We start from the raw sequence: 20,175 nt of genomic DNA on the forward strand, positions 1-20,175 counted from the left end.
TTTCTCTGACGTAGTCATGAAATTTATTTATTGTCTTGTCACGTGATGTTCTCACGTGAATTGAAAGGCCAATTAAAAGCTCAATATAAAACTTATCGTAGCACTAGTTTATGACAAACACTTTGGGTTTTACCGAAGACCCCGTATCAAATATAGATGCTCGCTACTTTACAGTTTTGTTTCAGTTTGGTCTAATCGGCAAGTCGTAATCTGACCATGTGACCTAATACTTCGCAAATAATTTCTGGAGCACTTTTCGATTATCACAGGTGACCAACAGGCTCGTCATGATTATCAGACAATGATATGTACTCCTTCAAGCTAAGGCTAAAAAATTAAACAAATTTTTACAGTAAGTTATAAGATATCACTGCTAAAAGTGACAGCATTACAATGACAATAAAATAGGCGCGTAAGAACAATAGACATGGTTTTCTTGAATGCGTGAAGTATATTTGTGAAAATATTTCGACGAATAAGGTTGCATGAAGGTGTAAACAGAAACCATCTACCACAGCTACATCACATTTGAGCCGTTTTGGAAAGAGAATCCAAACTACAGCAGTCTCGTGTGGCTGCGATTAACTGTTCGTTTTTGAGCTTTTAAGAGCTTGTAATCACATTTCCACATATTTTGCACCTACAACACAACAAAGTAAGACATGGTAAATCTTTTCATATCAAACAACTGTAATGTGAATTTTGTTGCAAGTCAACCTTCAAGGTACTAAAAGGATGTCTATTGAAATTTGTATTTATATTTATATAGATTTTACACAGTTGAATACTTTTGCTCACATAAACTAGAACTTGTGCTGTTTTTTTAGCTCTCAAATATTGTAGAGCATTTATATGTACACAAGTATTTACTTGGTCAAAGTGGGTTAACTTTGACATGGCCTTATACAAATAACTGCAATAATTTTAGTTTTTTCAATAACATAACAAAATCTAGACACTAAATTTTGCTCCAAATTTTAACAAAAAAATTTACAATTTTGGAAACTCTTTGTCTCTTTAATTTGTGAAAAGTCTCTAGTAGATATACCATGTATCAAGTTTCATGAATGAAACATCTTTCAATGATGTCATGACCAATTAAAGCAAATCGACTCGTTGTTCTTTAGATATTGAATTGATTGCCCATCAAAAGCGATCTTGCAGGTCGAACCAACCAGTGTTCATAAACTTAATCAAGTTAGACAATCCTTTGCTGTTTTACTGTTTTAAACAGCTTTATAAACACTTTTTATTTAACAAATAAATTTAAAATAAATTTTAGAGCTTTCTGGATTTCATGGGCTGCTGGTAAGATACAAGTTGGCTCAGGACATGCAGTTGCTGACTCTACCAAGTTTTTGGAGCTACCAGTTAAAAGCTCAGTAAACATTTCTAGAATGGCTATCTCTACTGGCTGGGGATCAACTGGTGAATGGAGCATTTACAACCCTCATGGCAAGTTTACAATGTACATCTTCTAAACCAACTTAAAAGAAAATGTTTTTATTTTGGGTTCATAACTAGATTGTGTGACTTCAAAACTAATTATTTGATAAGAAATAAATAATTATTATTATTAAATCTAAATTAATTTTTTCAAAAATCAAAGCATTTTATTTGATTGGCTGTAAAAGCCTATTTTAACTTGACACCTGGTTCATCAAGTATAACTTCTATTTAATTTTTTATAGTTTCAAGTCCTTCATTTCATCAATTCGCTTTATTTGAAGATTTTTTATAATACTTGATACTATATCAAATTTATGTACAAGTAAGGTATGTCTCAAGGCTATACAGAGTTGTTGGATTTAACTCTGTATGTTACATTCAATCAAGTTTACTAGGGAATGAAGTAGTGGTTAATAACAACATACAAGCGTATTAGCAAATTAATAATCCGTGAAAGGTGGTAACTGTTGGAACTTTCTCAGAGAAAAAACAGCACCACTGTTTGCCTACCGCTGAGCTCTTGATTATTATAAGCTGCAATGCTTTGTGATCGACTTAGTGGGAGTTGTTTCACCACTGAAGCAAATGTTGCCAATGTATTATCTATGAGAAATAATTCCTTTGGTGTCCGTTATACATACATGTAATTCTATGTTCTACTGTTTGTAACCTTCATTATAATCAAGGTTAATGGTGGTTATCTTCCAGTTTTATGTAAGTTTGTCCACATGAGCCACAAAGCATCTGCCCATCTTTCTAGGGTCTAATCTTTCAGTCATCTGCCAATCACCTTATGTGTAACACAAATGCTAATAGACTCAATCATAGGTCCCCCATGAAAGGCCAACATCACAGCCTTGCTGAGGGGTTGAGGGCGGACTTCAACGAAGGAGCATTTTTTGTTTCTAATTTCAAATTATGCTGTTGGCAAGAACTATATGTACACTTTTGTTTGTATGTACAGACTTGACAGATAACTGAAGGTATAGGTGGTACTTATGCTCGTGTGTGGAGCATGCGCACGAGCACACACATCTACAATACCAATGTCCGTTATACTGATTCCACAACTCATTCTAAGCATAGCATCTATTATTTTATTTTTATAATACTGCAAACTCTATTAAGTTTTATTTCAATTTTATTTATTTTACTTGATAAAATAAGAAATGTTAGACATACTGCTCCTGGATCTATAAATGAGATCGTCGATGTGTTTTCAAGTTTGCTAACTTTTGCTTTACATAAAACTTATACCGTAGCAGTTCAGCTTGCCTTGAGATATCACCAGGTGTTCTGCTAAAGCATAGAGTATAAGTATGGGCACAATTAATTAAAAACATTGAAAAGCAGTCAATTGGTGCGAGTGTTAGTGTGTTTGGCTAATAAGCAGAATGTTGTAAATTGGAATCCTTCGACTCAAACTTCTAATTGAAATTTAGACAAACGAATGGACGTGGCTATTATTATAGTAAAGATTTTACAAGTTTTTGACTAGATACTGATACTAGATACTGGTGAGTTATTTCTACTTTTACTGATTATATCCTTTACCCAATGAGAGCTTTTGTAAGGAACATTTTCTGTGGCAGGTTTTGTTCTTGTCACAATCTAGCTCCAATTTCTCACGCAGTAATACTTTTCGGTGCACCATGATGTGTCATAATGTTTTCAATTGAACTACAGCAAATCTTTTGCTGAGCAATGCATTAAATCTAAATTTGTATTTATTGTCGTTCTCAATTTTCTATAGTCTGGTTAATTGTTCTTCAATCGGAAATAATTTTAGTCAGCAAGCGGCTAGGTCTAGTTTACTCAACATTAGGTCACTCTACAAAGAACATGGCAGCATAGACTAAGTAAGACAGTCAAGACACCCCTTAAGTTACATTTACAAGTAAAGTGGTCGATCATAATAAGATCCTAGTGACAGCGAGGTATTAAAAGTTCAATTAAAAAAAGTTTTTTTTCAATAACTGATTGCATTCTATTTGAAAAAATCTGTATCACTGTACGGCAGCACTAATAAAGCTATTGCACACAAACTGAAATGTTGCACACCAAGTAAATAACTCAACAAAATTGAATTGATTGGAAGATATAAGATTTTTACCATTAATTAGTTGTTATGTCTACAAAGGCAAATAATTATTGCTGTGGTATTCCAACTCCCCAAACTCTGAATGTATGCATAGTATCACAGGCTAAATAATCTTTGTTTGCTGCATCCAAGAAAAGCCTTTGCGCACCAACCTATCTTGATTTCCTTTCACCATTTTGGAAACGCTTTGTTTGGCTTTTCACCTCCAGGGACCAGGAATGGAGCATGGACGCCTAAGTTTCTCATTGAGAATTATCCTAAAGGAATAAAACAATACTTATATGATAAATGGATTCAAGTGAACTTCGGCAGACCGACGCTTGTCCAATCAGTGACTACAAAGGGCAGTGCCTCAGCCAATGAATGGGTTACAAAGTTCTATCTGACATTTGCTTATGACTTGGGAAAGTTTGTTGGATACTCCGGACCAAATAACACCGGACTGATGGTAAGAACTAGTTGAAATTTTTTCCTTGAAACTATTTTCTTGGAATTATTTCCTTGGAATTCTGTCCTTGGAATTATTTCCTTGGAATTCTTTCCTTGAAATTCTTTTACTGGAATTCTTTCTTTGGAAATTTTTTACTGAAATTCTTTCCTTGGAGTTTTTTCCTTGGAAGTCTTTTCTTGGAATTCTTTCCATGGAATTATTTCCTTGAAATTCTTTTTTTGGAATTGTTTCTTGTGTTGATATAACTATCTTGAAGCAATTTAGCTATGGTCTTCCGCATTTGAGCACATCAGCTATCTTACTATATTCTAAGTGCTGACATGTAGACCGATAAATGCTTACATGTACACTGATATGAACTCAGCAACCGATAAGGACTCGGACTATCGATAAGAAAGACGAGGGATTGAGGAGAAACTGTGGGTAGAACAAAAAAGCCTAAACTGTAAATAAAAAGAAGAGGACTCAATCATTTCAGCTGAGTCGTACTGAGCACACGCTCGTACGACTCAGAGTCGTACTGAGCACACGCTCATACGACTCAGAGTCGTACTGAGCACACACTCGTACGACTCAGAGTCGTACTGAGCAGACGCTCGTACAACTCAGAGTCGTACTGAGCACACGCTCGTACAACTCAGAGTCGTACTGAGCACACGCTCGTACGACTCAGAGTCGTACTGAGACGCTCTCTGCATGTATGTTCTTGGTTGATTGCCTGTCAGGCATCTGAACCTATATATTCATTCAGTAAATATATATTTCATTGGAACTCGGTGTTGTAGTTTGACTGCCTTGTGGAGAGTAAAGGGAACGGACAGTTTTCTTTACTTTAGAGTTATCTCCACCTGTGATGCTTGAGTACATATACGCATTAAATATTATAGCTCAGTTTTACTATATTACTGTTTGTTTTCATTCTGTAATTTAATTTTGTTTTATTTTTATTATAATTTGTTCTATCACTTCATTTTTCTGATCTATATTTCCCATTTTATTTCATTTAACACTATTTTAATACTGTATTTGTTTGTAAATCGTGTGACTGAGTTGGTTCAGTTAAAGGAGTTTTGAGCCTGCTAAAGAGAGTAAGGTATTCTTTACTTGGGAACATTGATATCTGCTTCATAAAAGTTCACAGGATACAGAAATACTTAAGCATTCAGGGATGAGTTCATTGACGAAATTTTGTGTTTTTGTAAGCCTGTAATAACATATGCCACAGTTATCCGCTATGACATTTATTATTTCTTATTTTAGTATTTCTCTTTGGTGTCGAGTTGTTGCAGTGTTAGTCATTCTTTACTGGTTGTTATCACATTATTATTTGGTTCTTTATTGGCTAAGCAATGCGCCAGGCCATCATCTGTTAACATAGCTTTGATATTTCTAGTATTTCAATGGAAACCAGGATAGTAACACTGCAGTGACCAACAAGTTGGAGCAGCCATTCTTAGCTCAGTTTGTCCGATTGTATCCAGTAACATTTGTTGGAGCGCCTTCAATACGATGGGAGTTAAACGCCTGCCTACCACATGGTACAATATCAAAATACAATGTGTTGTCTGATGTCATAATGCAATAAAAACTTGCATGCCAGTGCAATCAAATGTAATATTGCTGTGCAACATAAAATAATTTTAAAAATATTAATATTGTTGTAAATAGCCATGTTATTTTAAAGCAACGGAAAGTCATACTTTACTTAAAGGTTGATATGCAACAAAATTCACATTACAGTTATTTAGTATCAAAAGATTCACCTTGTCTTACTCTGTTGTGTTGTAGGTGCCAAATATGTGGAAATGTGATTACAAGCTCTTAAAAACTCAAAAACGAAAAGCCGCCATAGATTGGAATCTCTTTATTTCTCTGACGTAGTCATGAAATTTATTTATTGTCTCGTCATGTGATGTTCTCACGTGAATAGAAAGGCCAATAAAAAGCTCAATATAAAACTTATCGTAACACTAGTTTATGACAAACACTTTGGGTTTTACCGAAGACCCCGTATCAAATATAGATGCTCGCTACTTTACAGTTTTGTTTCGGTTTGGTCTAATCGGCAAGTCGTAATCTAATTATGTGACCCAATACTTCGCAAATAATTTTTGCACCACTTTTCGATTATCACAAGTGACCAACAGGCTCGTCATGATTATCAGACAGTGACATGATCTCCTTCGAGGTAAGGTTAAAAAATTAAACGAATTTTTATGGTAAGTTATAAGATATCAGTGCTAAAAGTGACAGCATTACAATGACGATAAAGCAGACGCGTAAGAACAATAGATATGGTTTTATTGAATGCGCAAAGTATATTTGTGGAAATATTTCGATGAATAAGGTTGCATGAAAGTGTAAACAGAAACCATCTCCCCAACTACGTCACATTTGAGCCGTTTTGGAAAGAGAATCCAAACTACGGCGGTCTCATGTGGCTGCGATTAACTGTTCGTTTTTTAGCTTTTAAGAGCTTGTAATCACATTCTCACATATTTTGCACCTACAACACAACAGAGTAAGACATGGTGAATCTTTTCATATTAAATAACTGTAATGTGAATTTTGTTGCAAGTCAACCTTTAAGTTGATTTAAAACAGACTTTAAATAAATTGGCAGTGTCCAAAATTAGATTTAGTTTAGTCAATTAGTCCAGAAACTTGAAAGTTTGTTATAGCTTTGCTTCCTGTTAATGACTGCAAAGTGTCACTCAAATCAAATTTTAAAATATTTTACCAGAAAGTTTAGATATTTTTCAACATTTGAGATTTAGTTTGATGTTTTAGGTGATCTTACAGCCAGTATGTTTCAAGGCTAAAATTGACAAAACCTTATGACAGTTAATACGTTAGAAGAAAAGTACGTGCCTAGACTTCCCCAAAAATGATGCCGATAGACATACATGTTAGTTATAAGTAATAAATATATAGTCTCATCCCCATCTGGTACTGTTATGTTAACGAACCATTTAGAGAAAATCAATAAGACAAATTCTAACCAACCTATTTTTAAATGATTTGAAGTGTGTGCAGTGATGTATTTTAGGCTATATTTAAAGTTTTATTCTTATAATTGCATAACACACAGCTGAAACTGTTAGCCACTTTTGTAACAAGAGGGACCAACAAGAAGTGTGACTATTGACATAATTTTTGGCGAGCTTTCTTATGAGCTTTTTAACTGCGAATAAATGTTGTGGATTTTAATCTTGACACATCCTGGCAGTCAAAAAGCAAAATCTACAAGAAAAATCGAAAATGGTCGAAAAATATTTATACTTCGTGATAAAATCTTTCGAAATATCACTTGTTCTCAAATATAGGCAGAAAATGTGAAAGATATGCTATTGTTTTTTCTAAACTAGTAAAAAGGTGACCACTGTAGGTTTAAATGAAAAATCTGTTAGTTTTGTCAACTGATGTTAGTATGTACTTTCACCAATGTTGGTACCTCTACTACTGTAAGTACCTTCGCCACTGTTGGTACCTCTACTACTGTTCGTACCTTCGCCACTGTTGGTACCTCTACTACTGTTAGTACCTTCGCCACTGTTGTTACCTCTACTACTGTTAGTACCTTCACCACTGTTGGTACCTCTTCTACTGTTAGTACCTTCACCACTGTTAGTACCTCTACTACTGTTAGTACCTTCACCACTGTTGGTACCTCTACTACTGTTAGTAACTTCACCACTGTTGGTACCTTTACTACTGTTAGTACCTTCGCCACTGTTGGTACCTCTTCTACTGTTAGTATCTTCGCCACTGTTGGTACCTCTTCTACTGTTAGTACCTTCGCCACTGTTGGTACCTCTACTACTGTTGGTACCACCAGCTTTGTCAGTATTTTAGCTACTCTTGTTACTTTCTCTTTGCTGCTGCTGCCTATAGCATGGTCTGAGCTTTAAACAAAACTTCTATTGAGCCAGAATTCACAGATAGCCTGAATATCCTACAAGTAATATTACGTTATTTATTATCGCGGTGTTGAACTCATCAAAGTAAAAAAATTTGTTTGCATGTTTGAGGCTAATATTTTACAGTTTTATAGAGCTATTCATAGGCGAGCCATTGGTTTCTGGAGAGTCTCGAATAGAAGATCATGATATCCTGGTGACATCTCTTGCTACTGGCTCTGTCTATGACAGCAGGCTAACAGCTATTAATGGCAGACCGCTTCCTAAGGGATGGATACCTGAACCTACAAATGGATTGTTTGGTTTTCAAGAAGCGTGGATTCAGGTTATTCAGTTTAGCTTTAGAGTTTACACCAGGCCTCATAAAGCACTCAGTCTGTGTTTCTACTCAAAAGAATATTCAAATATTTTCAGCAAAATCAAATAAGAAATTTCAACTAGGTGATCTTTTTATCATTATTATTATTAATGGTAATAACTATTTTATGTTATATAACTTATAGTAACAGCAATAAGAAAAATGACAGTTGCTTTCTTAAATGTAACGTTTTTATCTATTAGTCTGTTCACTCTTGAGAGTAAGCTCGCAACAAACAACTGATTTTGGTTTCAGCACTAACTGCACGATAGCTAACAGCATTTCTAAAATGGACATGTATGAAAACCAAAAATATAGCATAAGAGCTATGCTATTATTGTTATGCTACACCAGACAAGCAGTTTGAAAAAAATTTCCACACACCAACATAACATTAATTATGCTTGGTTCAGAGCAACATTCTAAAACCTGGTTTACGCCAGTCCATTTCAGCTTTTTTCCTTGGTTGCTGTGTTTCAGCATGAAACATCATACATAGTAGAGCAAGATGTCAAGATGTAAAAACTTTAACAGACATGCTTCACGGTCACTAGGAGGTTGTCAGATGTGCTACAAACAATTTTTGCAGTTAAGCTCTTCAGAAAGCTGTAAAGGATTGTAGGCTGATTTAAGAAGAGCCAAATATTTTCAAAAAAGCTACCAGCGGAACGTTTACACCGGCCAAACCCCGACTTCTCATAATATGAGAAGTCGAGATTTGGCCGGTATAAACATTTCGCCATATTATGGCAGATTTAGGCTATATGATATAAAAGGAATACCGTATGCGAGTGGTAGAGGCTGAAACATATAAAGACCTCTAAAACAAATTTTTAATTTGTCTTCACCAAAAACCAAAAAGTTGGGCTGAAAATATCTTGGTGTAAAAGTTAACTGCAGAAGTAACTAAAATCCTTGAACATTTTTATACAAGAAGAGCCCTTTGCAAAGCTTTATACAAAAAGCAAAGATGCTTATTTGCATGACCCCAATAGTATATAGCTTCTGTCTGTATGTCTGTCTTTATGTTTATTCAAGATCTTTTCTTCCTGTTTTAGACAAAGGTTGCAACTGCATCAAGCATAATATACAGGTTTTAAGATCTTCATGTATGACTATTGCATTACAAGTTAAATACTCCTCAAAGTAAAAAATATGTTTATCTGGATATTAGATCATCCTTGCTTTTACATGTCTGTAGGTATAATCTATCCTAGTTACATTTCATTTGGATAAGTATATTTCTTTGTGAAGAATTCATTACATTAAAAATTAATCAACTAATCTTTATGCTCGTATGTAAAAAAATTAAAAATAATGAAGAGTCCTTAACCTGCCAAAATTTGTAAGTATGGAACGGTTGTTTGCATTGCATTATATAATAAATCATGTTTGAATCCCCCAGAAAAACATAAAAATTCTGTTAAACTGTGAAAATACTGACAGGGTGACAACAAATAGGTAAATAGTGTCACATAGGACTTTGAATATACAGTTGAATTATTTTATTGAATTATGTTTATAAAGTCTGTTGTTAAATGATAACAATAGTATACTATAATATATTACCTTTTGTCATAAAATGTCTTTGCATTATTTTCTAATAGTTTTTACTAATGCAATATTGCTCGGTGTCATTTTTCTATCTGTATCTGTATTAGTTTTATAAAATTTTCAGCATCATTTTGAGACGAGTAGATTTTGTTTTTAATATATTAAAGACGAAACTAATCATAGAGTGCAATTCTCATATAGCAGGTACTATTAATGTTCACTTTACTTGCGTGTAGGAAGTGATGCAGCAGACATTGACAACATTGGGTGTTTTTGGTTTTTTAGGTATACTTTGGGAAAAATATGCTGGTAGGTGGTATATCGACCAAAGGCCATGCAGAGAAGCCATATTGGGTTCAAGCTTACGAAGTGCAGACGCGATCATCTGGCAATAGCTTTGGAATTATTAGCAGTTATGGAATGGTTAGCTACCAAGAGCCTTATGGAACTATCAAGGTTTGTTGCCTTCATGACAGTTTTATTATTATACTAGCTGTGCCACCCGGCGTTGCCCGTGTAATAGAAGAGTCTTTGGACAGAAAATTGATTCATATTTAACACATAACAACATTTGCCATTATAACTTTCAAAGTACATAGCATGAGAGAAGTGTGTCGTTTAGTTGAAATAAATGAAGAGAAAAATAAAAACAACTGTAAAGGTTTTAAAACTTTGTCAAACAACTGTACCTTTCAAGCTAGTAGCCTAGCATATTGCCAATGGAAACTCCACTAAGCTAGTTAATAAGGTTAGGCTTCCAATGACCGTAAGCCATGGCTTACCATTCTGAATTGTTGTCTGCATTGTTGTCCAGCTCAGCTGTTCTAATAATAGCTATAGCCAGATTTCCAACAGACAGATATACGGACTTTGAAAAATATATACCGTATATAGATAAAGATAAAAGATAAATGGTAATATCAAAACTTTGTGTCATGCACTGCTGTTTTGCACACATGAAAAAACATTGATGAAAAACATATTTTGTAGAAAAAACTTGAACAAAACTTTTAAAAAAACTCAAGGTTAATAATTCTTAAAAAAAATTGTTTTTTGTTTAATTGTGGCTGTTCAAAGTTTTTATAACATATTATAACAGTTTGTAAATAGAAAGCAATTTGACTGATTTGTTGATACTATATATTACTATATAGTAGTAATTTATTAGTAATATTTTTTAAAGTTCATATATTTTGTGTTTTAAGAAAGGTTTTTGCAATTATTACAATCTTTACTCTAATAAAATCCATGTCTGTTCATTCGTTCGTCTCTCCAAAGCCACTGTTGGTCGGAAAACAATGTTACATGATGTAGGATTCAAACTACCGACTTTTGGTTTTTATTTGCGATGGTAGACCAACACTTTAGCAATTCTAACAACACTTATATTTCTGAATAATTGTACACATAATTATTACACCTGATGATCTGATCTCTCATGGCATGCTAAACTGCCAAAGTATTAGTTAGGTGCAATTGTTGCAGGTGTGTTAAAGTATTCATATAAAATACTAGGTGAATGCCTGGCGTTGCCCGGGTAATTAAAAAGTCTTTGAACAGAAATTTTCTTTTTGTTTAACACATACAACATTTACCATTTTAACTGTTAAACTTCATATTATGAGAAAAGTCATTTGGTGCAGTTTCGAGTAATTAGGAAAAAAATAAAACAACTGTAAAGGTTTTCAAACTTTTTTAAACAAATGTAACTTTCAAATTTCACAACTTGAAGGAAGTGTTTCTTTGAAATAAATTAGGAAGAAAAATAAAAAATGTGAGGGTGTTTGAATGTCAATGTGAAATCATTAGCAAGTAATGGTTAAATATAGTCTGCTTTGTTACGATTACAATGAAAAATTATTTGGTATACAATTATATGATTTTAGTTCATTTCAGCGCTGGCATGCAAAAATTGTCATGCCAATTTTCGCATGCAAAAATATTTTCGCATGCCAATGACATGCCAATTGAACCATACTAGTGTTGGCATGCAAAATTATGATAGGCTATAGACGTACATAGAGTGGTATAGGAACTCATAGCGATTATCTAATGCAGTGCCCTCTTTGTGAAAAAATCATCAACTCGTGGCATCAATGGCATCGTAATGTGTAGGTGTAATGCTCAAATAATACGTCATTTAGCGTGTGCATACAGTATATTGTACATGATAAAAGCTCAGATTAATAATGCTTGTATAGCTTAGTAGAAGAGCGAGTAATTTTGAAACTTGCGGTTGCATTCTTCGTGAGTGCTAATATACCAGAGGATGAATTTTCAATTCCAAAGTTTTAATAGCTGTGGCTAGACATACACAGAAACATAGTCACAAACTTTGAGAAATATATATATATATAGATTAAAATATATATAAATATTATATAAAATATTATATATATTAAATATTATATATTATTATATTATATATATATTATTATATATATTATGTTTATTATATAATATATAAATATATATATATAGATTAAGCTTATTTAATGTTTGCATATAGCTATATTATTCACAATTTCTCAATTAAAGTGTTTACTCGTTAAGAAAGTTGATCTCATTTATCTAAAGCGTCGTGAAATAAGTATTTGTTGAATTATTTATGTAGTTATTGGTTGCTAATTTGCCACTTGTTATGTTTTTTCATACATAGTTAAATGTTTAGTGCTCAGAAAAGGCCATACGTAATGCTATAGAGACAATTAACCTCGCCTGAAAGAATAAAGAAAATGTTTTCATAAGTGTCGTTGAGTAGCATTTGTAGAACTGTAACACTGTTAGTACCAAACAGGTTTTACACAACTGTGATTGGGTGCTTTTCATTGCTAATAAAAAGTAACTTATTATAGTACAAAATGTTCTTTAAAACAGTTCAGGCAGCTGCAACTCTAAATCTCAAAAAGAGTCCAATGCAGGAGCAGACTTGCATCACAGCAATACGCTGAGATATTTTGAATATTTGTTTTTTAGATTTTCCGTGGCAATCAAGACCAGAATTCCAAAGTGACTAATATGCTTGCTAACCCAGTTGTTGCCTCACACGTTCGAATTATACCAACAAGTTTCCACACTGCAATAGGAATGAGGATAGAGGTACTTGGACGCAGGCTAGGTGTGAATATTTATAACTGTCATTTATTATTGATCCAAGGCTAGGTGCAAGATCACAGGCTAGGTGCAAGCAATGTTGCGTAAAACTCTCAAATGTAAAATAGTGTTGGAAAATTAATTCACAATTCGATATTATGTAGTTGTTTTGTACATAAAGTTATTTGTCGTAAATATTGGCCAACAGGATGCTTTATGAATTAGTTCTGTCTAATCTGACTGTTCTCTGCCTCATCCTTAGTACTTTCAGTTGTATAGTACTGTGAAGGAACTGACCAAGTTCCTGTAAATTCTCCTCAAACAACCAAACCACACGAGTGCAAGACAATGAATGTATGTATTTCTCAGCAAATATGTAATGTTATAGTTAGATATAGGCAATAAACATATAAGTAACCGCAAAGGGTGAGACTTCCAGATGCTCGGCGCTTGGTCACTTCTGTGGCACCTTTCATAACTCCTGGCTTTGACTTGGCTCCGCCCCTCAATGGCGTGGTCGGCTCGGCAGCCTGCCTTTGGCTGACCAGAAGTGGTATTGGGAGCTGTGTTGCCTGCTGAGTCAAAGCTCGGGCTGGTTGTAGTGCCTGTCGACTCAAGGTTGGCTTCTTGCTCTGACCGGGCTCTGGTCTCAGCAATCGGTCACTGCAGGACTTTAGTGAATGATTCACACTAGCACAGTATCTCGGCCACAATATTTTGGTGATTGTCTATAAACGATGTTCACACTATTACAAACCCATTCGCTTTACATCAGCAGAATGCTCGCAGAGACTGTCATAAAAGAACATATACATGTAGATCAAGCAATCTGCGATGCCCAATCATAGTTGCCTAAATGGTACTCATTGTACAGGCTGTCATAGATGCTCGGTGAATTATTATAAAAAAATTTGACAGCTGAGACCGTTCCAGAAGTATCCGCGTTGCCTTGACGATGCTTTCAGTTTACAAATATAAAAAGAATTTATTCCGGTACAATAATACAGAAGGATTTGGATGGTGTTGTTACAACATTTCGACTAGTTGTTTAGTAACGCTTTCTTAAAAAACATTCCAAAGAATTATAAACAAAACAGTTACCACGAGTGGAGTTCGAACCCACGCGGATATACATCCATTGGATCTTAAGTCCAACGCCTTAACCACTGTCATTCGACTATTGAAAAGCTTATAGATAATGATAAACACACCCTTTGTGAACCCTTAGATATAGCAAATTCTTTTAACACTTTCTTTACTGAAATAGGGCCAAATCTAGCTAAGAAAATTCTATTCTGTCCAAGCTATCCATTCTCTGAGCAAACGCAACATAAACCATTTACTTTTTCCATTTAATTGATGCTGACTTGGTTGCCAAACTCTTAAAAAATTTAAATGAGCACAAAGCTGAAGGTATCGATGGAATTCCTGCGAGGTTAGTTAGGAATAGCGCGGACTACATTGCCGCTCCTTTAGCGCACATAATAAATCAATCTATCCTGACTAGTTCAGTGCCTTCTAAAATGAAATGTGCCAAAGTTTTACCTATATATAAAAACAAAGGTAGTAAATCCAGTTTAACTAATTATCGCCCTATTTCCATACTCCCAATTTTTTCTAAAGTGTTCGAATCAGTATTAAACACCCAGCTACAATGGCACATTCAAGAAGAAAATATAGTATCTAGCTCCCAATATGGTTTCTAATCAAACAAAGGTACTCACCATGCTTTAATAGAATTTGTGAACAATGCATTTGCAGCGCTAAACTCCAGCTTGGTGATTATTGGTATATTTATAAACTTTTCAAAGGCATTTGATACCCTTGACCATACAATCCTGTTGCATAAACTTCAAAACTTAAGCTTTGAATACAACTCTATTGATCTAATAAAACACTACCTAACTAATAGAACACAATGTGTAAATGTAAACAAAGTCACATCTCAGTCTCTAAACATTACCTGTGGGGTACCCCAGGGATCTATCTTGGGTCCTACCTTATTCCTCCTCTATATCAATGACTTAGTTCAAAGCGCAAATTCTTTTGAAACAGCTCTGTTTGCAGACGATACCACTTTATTTTTTGAGAGTAACAATCTAAATAGAGACATGGCTCAAATCAACTTGAACCTAGAGAAGTTAAAATTTTGGTGTTTTGCTGATAAACTGACGTTAAACGTAGATAAAACTAATTATATGATAATTAAAAATCCCCAAAACAGATTTCAATTAAACGAAGTGGTTTATTTAAATGACGGACAACTGAATTACTCAGATAACGTTAAATTTCTTGGAATTATCATTGATAGCTCACTAAGCTGGAAAGACCATATTGACAGCCTCCGTTCAAAACTTAGACAAAGCTTGGGTCTGATTTATATAGCATCAGGATTATTACCTAGAAATGTTTTGATTTTGCTTTACAACAGTCTGATCAACAGTAAAATTATCTATTGTATTGAGGCTTGGGGAAATGCACCACGGAGTCACCGAAATAAAATTTTGGTTATTCAAAATCGACTATTGAGAGTATCTTTTAATAAACCCCCCACCTATCAAACTTCTGATCTTTACAAAAAAGCAAATATTCTACCTATTCATGAATTATATCTTTTACGTATTTGCACATTGGCTCATTCTGAATTTAAAAGCTATATTAAATCTAAGCCAGATCCACCTTATGATACCAGAAACTCTCAATTTTCTCTTCCCTAGCCACCTTCGACCTCCGCTGTTGGCCACAGGCGTTGTGCTTACCAGCTGGCGGCTGTCTGGAACGGACTGCCGGTCAGATTGAGCCAGATTGAAAATTACACTGTTTTTCGAACTACTCTGAAACAATGGCTCCTTGACTCTCTGACATAGCTTTTTTTGCAGTAAATGAACTTTTGTTTTTGTTGACTGTCTATCCGAGCTCTGCACCTCGACTAGCTAGGCTATTGTGAGCGTGGGCCCTCATCATTAAATATAGATTGATTTTTCTATTATGTTTTTTTTTATTCTTTGATGAAAAATACAAACAAGCAAACAAACTCGGCCATCGTGGTCTACATTTACCAAAGTCAAAAGAATTTATTCCGGTACAATAATACAGAAGGATTTGGATGGTGTTGATACAATATTTCGACTAGTTGTTTAGTTACGCTTTCTTAAAAAAACATTTCAAAGAATTATAAACAAAACAGTTACCACTAGTGGGGTTCGAACCCACGCGGATATACATCCATTGGATCTTAAGTCCAACGCCTTAACCACTCGGCCATCGTGGTCTACATTTACCAAAGACAAAAGAATTTATTCCGATACAATAATACAGGATTTGGATGGTGTTGATACAATATTTTGAGTAGTTGTTTAATAATTTTTTTTTAAAAACATTCCAAAGAATTATAAACAAAACAGTTATCACGAGTGGGGTTCGAACCCACGCGGATATACATCCATTGGATTTTAAGTCCAACGCCTTAACCACTCGGCCATCGTGGTCTACATTTGGAAAAGTCAAAAGATGTTATTTTGGTACAATAATACAGAAGCATTTGGATGGTGTTGATACAATATTTTGAGTAGTTGTTTAATAATTTTTTTAAAAACATTCCAAAGAATTATAAACAAAACAGTTACCACGAGTGGGGTTCAAACCCACGCGGATATACATCCATTGGATCTTAAGTCCAACGCCTTAACCACTCGGCCATCGTGGTCTACATTTACCAAAGACAAAAGAATTTATTCCGGTACAATAATACAGGATTTGGATGGTGTTGATACAATATTTTGAGTAGTTGGTTAATAATTTTTTTTTTAAAAACATTCCAAACAATTATAAACAAAACAGTTACCACGAGTGGGGTTCGAACCCACGCGGATATACATCCATTGGATTTTAAGTCCAACGCCTTAACCACTCGGCCATCGTGGTCTACATTTGGAAAAGTCAAAAGATGTTATTTTGGTACAATAATACAGAAGGATTTGGATGGTGTTGATACAATATTTTGAGTAGTTGTTTAATGATTTTTTTTAAAAACATTCCAAAGAATTATAAACAAAACAGTTACCACGAGTGGGGTTCGAACCCACGCGGATATACATCCATTGGATCTTAAGTCCAACGCCTTAACCACTCGGCCATCGTGGTCTACATTTACCAAAGACAAAAGAATTTATTCCGGTACAATAATACAGGATTTGGATGGTGTTGATACAATATTTTGAGTAGTTGTTTAATGATTTTTTTTAAAAACATTCCAAAGAATTATAAACAAAACAGTTACCACGAGTGGGGTTCGAACCCACGCGGATATACATCCATTGGATCTTAAGTCCAACGCCTTAACCACTCGGCCATCGTGGTCTACATTTACCAAAGACAAAAGAATTTATTCCGGTACAATAATACAGGATTTGGATGGTGTTGATACAATATTTTGAGTAGTTGGTTAATAATTTTTTTTTAAAAACATTCCAAAGAATTATAAACAAAACAGTTACCACGAGTGGGGTTCGAACCAACGCGGATATACATCCATTGGATCTTAAGTCCAACGCCTTAACCACTCGGCCATCGTGGTCTACATTTACCAAAGACAAAAGAATTTATTCCGGTACAATAATACAGAAGCATTTGGATGGTGTTGATACAACATTTCGACTAGTTGTTTAGTAATGTTTTCTTAAAAACATTCCAAAGAATAATAAACAAAACAGTTACCACAAGTGGTGTTCAAACCCACACGGATATACATCCATTGGATCTTAAGTCCAACGCCTTAACCACTCGACCATCGTGGTCTACATACATTTACCAAAGCCAAAAGATTTTATTCTGGTACAATAATACAGAAGGATTTGGATGGTGTTGCTACAACATGTCGACTAGTTGTAAATGGGGTTTTCTTGGCTTCTCACTGCTTTCGTGTACAAAATCTAAAACCAACAAAAATGTAAAAGACTTAGACAGATGAATGTGTTTATGTTGTGATCGAACTTCAGCAAGAGTTTCACTGGCCAAAAATAACAAATTGCTTAGAATCATCTAGCCCCAGTTAACTATTAGTAGATGTGACGCGTTACCAACAGCTCTACCTACAGCCTATGACCATGTACTCTGTTTGTGCGAAGATCTAAATTTCTGTCCAGTGTAGAACTTGCAGTCATTGTGGTATTTTAAATACATTTAATTTAAACTTGCAGCTAGACAAAAATCTGAACATTTCTTATCTACTCTGTTAGTTTTCTTTATAAAAAAAATCCCTAACGTTTACTTGCAGACAATGTCGAACTGTACCACCAAATTTTATATTGTTGGAGTTGCCTAACTACAATTATTTTTCAAATGGAGTATTCATACATATTTAACATATTTCTTTAGTTGTTCATTTATACTTAGATATACGATAAGTCTTTCTCCTTATAATAAGGCAGCTAGGTGTAGCGAGTTAAGCATAGTTTGTTTTTATAGGCTGCTTGTTGTCTCCCCTGCTTAATGGCGCAACTCCAATATCTAAAGAAAAGATGTCAGCCAGTAGTTCAATACCCGATATGGGACCAACTAGGTCACACCTCGGCACAGTTGGCTATGGTTCTGCTTGGGTGGCTGGATCCTCATCAACTCAAGAATATTTGCAAGTTAGTGAGAACAGTACTTATGTTAGCCTGTGGTCCATTAATCTCTTTCACGCTGTTTGTAAAATTTTGATACTTAAGTATTTTTAGTAGACACAATTGCAAGAATAGAAACAACTCTGTTCACCAATTTATATTTAGTATTATTTTTTGTCACAACCTTTTTTTTCATTTTTCCCTTTTTATATCACTTCTCTATTGCTACCACATTTTTCCATTTCAACTTCTCTTTGACAGCTCAGCTTTCTCTCTTGACTTTAACCTCCATTTTCACATCAACCCTCTTCTACATTTCAACTTTTTTCCTGTCAAGTCTTTATTTGCCTTCTCTATGTGTACATCCTTACCATAAAATCTAGTTTTCACCTAAATTTTTTCGACTTCGAACTTTTCAATCTATGTAACACCTTCTTTCTAGTTTAGCCTCTTTTGTATAGATCAAAGTTTTTAGCTCTACTTCGGTTCAGAAATTAAAAATCTTGATTTCAACTTCCCTTTTTTGGGTTAATCTCAGGTGTCATTTTCACTTTTTTTCCATTTCAAAATGCCGTACCACTGTTCCTTCTTCAAATAAACGTCTCTACTCTTCCTACTTTAATTTAGTTGTTTTTGTCGAGTCTGCCTCAGATGTACTTGTGTGTAACAAAGTAGTAATTTTTGTCTTTGAGGTGGACTTTGGGCTTCCAGTTTTCATCGGAGCGATAGCCACTCAAGGCCGAGGCGATGTTGACCAATCAGTGACCCACTACACTTTTAACTTTAGCAGACATGGAAGGGATTTTTACAGTTACCCAAATGACTATGCAGTAAAAGTAAGTAATGTATATAAATATATAAATACATAATAATAAAGTTGTAATAAACCAAAATGTAAATATATTTTGCTCAGTAAGGATACAAGAGAAAATAGTCATCAAATGTATTTATTGACCCACACTTTGCTTAACAAACATGTTATTCTTGACGCAGTCAAACAGTGAAATACCAAGTTAATTTTTTGACAGTAGTGCATATGCTTAAACTGTCCTATTTTAATACAAGTTTTTGGTAAATTGTATTATAGTTTGTTTAACTTATTCTAGAGTTAGAGAAAGAACACTGAGAAGTGAGTAATTACATATGGCTTTAAATTAAATGCATATAAACTTTGTCAACACTTTAATTACTATAATCTATTGACATATAACAATACTTATATATGTCAATACATTATATGTATTTTTATTTAGCTTTATAGATGTAATAATAGAAGTTTAAGCTGAGAAATGCATAGGATTGTCACCAAGGTGAGAAATTAAACATACACTAAAAATAAAAGAACTTAATTAAACTTGTTTAATTAAGTTCTTAAGTAATTAAATTAAGTGTTTAAATAAGTAATTAAGTAATTAAATTATTATGATTTATATAATTATTATTATTTTAATGCGGTACTTTTTATTGTTATTAATGTTGTTTGTTTTGCTTACAAAACTGAAATGTTTTGGAAAATGTTACATATTCTATTTGGACTAGATACACTTTAAATAATTGTTATTTTCTTATGTTTTCTTTGCAAATTGAATACATTTTTGATGCACACCATTTGTTTGGTTTTCCTTTACAAAACTAAATTTCCA

At 34.1% G+C, this 20,175-nt stretch overlaps 8 non-coding genes across 8 annotated transcripts; all 8 read right to left on the minus strand.

Moving 5' to 3' along the window:
- Positions 1 to 16,114: 16,114 nt before the first annotated feature.
- Positions 16,115 to 16,197, minus strand: Trnal-uaa (transfer RNA leucine (anticodon UAA)). Its single transcript has one exon. It is a non-coding gene; the product is annotated as a tRNA-Leu (tRNA).
- A 134-nt stretch (positions 16,198 to 16,331) lies between these two features.
- On the minus strand, positions 16,332 to 16,414 carry Trnal-uaa (transfer RNA leucine (anticodon UAA)). The gene has a single exon. It is a non-coding gene; the product is annotated as a tRNA-Leu (tRNA).
- Positions 16,415 to 16,549: 135 nt separating this feature from the next.
- On the minus strand, positions 16,550 to 16,632 carry Trnal-uaa (transfer RNA leucine (anticodon UAA)). The gene has a single exon. It is a non-coding gene; the product is annotated as a tRNA-Leu (tRNA).
- A 135-nt stretch (positions 16,633 to 16,767) lies between these two features.
- On the minus strand, positions 16,768 to 16,850 carry Trnal-uaa (transfer RNA leucine (anticodon UAA)). The gene has a single exon. It is a non-coding gene; the product is annotated as a tRNA-Leu (tRNA).
- A 136-nt stretch (positions 16,851 to 16,986) lies between these two features.
- Positions 16,987 to 17,069, minus strand: Trnal-uaa (transfer RNA leucine (anticodon UAA)). Its single transcript has one exon. It is a non-coding gene; the product is annotated as a tRNA-Leu (tRNA).
- Positions 17,070 to 17,202: 133 nt separating this feature from the next.
- Trnal-uaa (transfer RNA leucine (anticodon UAA)) lies at positions 17,203 to 17,285 on the minus strand. Its single transcript has one exon. It is a non-coding gene; the product is annotated as a tRNA-Leu (tRNA).
- A 134-nt stretch (positions 17,286 to 17,419) lies between these two features.
- On the minus strand, positions 17,420 to 17,502 carry Trnal-uaa (transfer RNA leucine (anticodon UAA)). Its single transcript has one exon. It is a non-coding gene; the product is annotated as a tRNA-Leu (tRNA).
- Positions 17,503 to 17,639: 137 nt separating this feature from the next.
- Positions 17,640 to 17,722, minus strand: Trnal-uaa (transfer RNA leucine (anticodon UAA)). The gene has a single exon. It is a non-coding gene; the product is annotated as a tRNA-Leu (tRNA).
- Positions 17,723 to 20,175: the final 2,453 nt, after the last annotated feature.

This window comes from Watersipora subatra, chromosome 1 (genome assembly GCF_963576615.1).
Source record: "Watersipora subatra chromosome 1, tzWatSuba1.1, whole genome shotgun sequence".
In the NCBI taxonomy this organism is placed as follows: Eukaryota; Metazoa; Bryozoa; class Gymnolaemata; order Cheilostomatida; family Watersiporidae; genus Watersipora; species Watersipora subatra.